Here is a 1,247-nt window from a genome sequence, read left to right as displayed (position 1 = left end):
CAGGAAGCAATTTTTCTCCAGGCCAGTTTGGCCCCCAGTGATCCTGGAGGTTTTTTTAAATCATATTCTGGGCGTGGAACAGGGGTCACTGGGGTGTGTGGGGGGTATTGGTGAATTTCCTGCATTGTGCAGGGGGTTGGACTAGATGACCCTGGAGGTCCCTTCCCACTCTATGAGTCTATGATTCTATAATTCACCCAGGCTGGCTGTGGGCATGCCAGCACCTCTGTCAAGCAGAAGCGCCTGAGATCCTCCCCTTTGCCCGACTTGGAGGCGAAGGGAAGGGAAGGGAGGGGGGGAAGAATGGATCCCAGGTTCTTCTGCCTGTCGCAGGGACTGGTGCACACTTCCGGTGATGTCAGGGGGTGTGGCATATGCTAATAAGTTATGCTAATGAGCTCCTGCAGCTCTTTTTCTACGAAATGACCCCTGGTTCTACTTAATGTTCATCTGTCCATTTAATTTCTAAAGTCTCTGTGGTGTTGGAGCCGATGAATACTTTTGCTGATTTAAATGCTCTGAACCAGTAAAGTCCATACCAGAGCCTTTTTGTTTTAAGGAATTTTGACTTGTGGTGAGGGTGTGGGATGTGTTAAAGGTCCCATTCAGTAGATTGCATAGGCACAACCCTACGCATACATATAAAACTGCCTTATCCTGAATCAGACCATTGGTCCCTCAAGGCCAGTATTGTCTTCTCTGACTGGCAGCAGCTCTCCAGAGTATAAAGCTGAGATCTCTCCGATCACCTGCTACAGGATACTTTTAGCTGGAAATGTCGGGGATTGAACCTGGGATCTTCTGCATGCCAAGCAGATGCTCCACCTCTGAGCCACAGTCCCTAAAACTAGCCGTGTGTGTGCTGGCTTCCTACCTGCATCTCTGAGTGCCAGCATGCTGCCATGAAAGAAACAGGAAGCAGGAAGTAGCATTAGCAGCTGATACTATACAAGAATAAAAATAGTAAAAATAATATAATACTGTTTGGAGTTAAAACAATATTGATTCCTTATAGGAGTCTCATACAGTAGGACTGGGAGACACCGCACCCCTTATTTATTGTTAAAGGCACTGTCCCGCATGCTTATTAAAAATCCTGTGTACTAAGATGCTCCAGAACACTGCTGATCTAAAGAAGTGTGGATACTGGTGAGGTTGGACTATCCCCACAACAAGAGGAGGGCTGCCTTATTTCAAGATCTGGAGTTAGCTCACTCCACAAGAATTAGGCAGCAAGACCACTTGAT

This window comes from Gekko japonicus, unplaced genomic scaffold (genome assembly GCF_001447785.1).
Source record: "Gekko japonicus isolate JY-2015 unplaced genomic scaffold, Gekko_japonicus_V1.1 scaffold19, whole genome shotgun sequence".
NCBI classification, from domain to species: Eukaryota; Metazoa; Chordata; class Lepidosauria; order Squamata; family Gekkonidae; genus Gekko; species Gekko japonicus.
The sequence above is the reverse complement of the archived record's forward strand: the minus strand, read 5'-3'. Positions refer to the sequence as shown.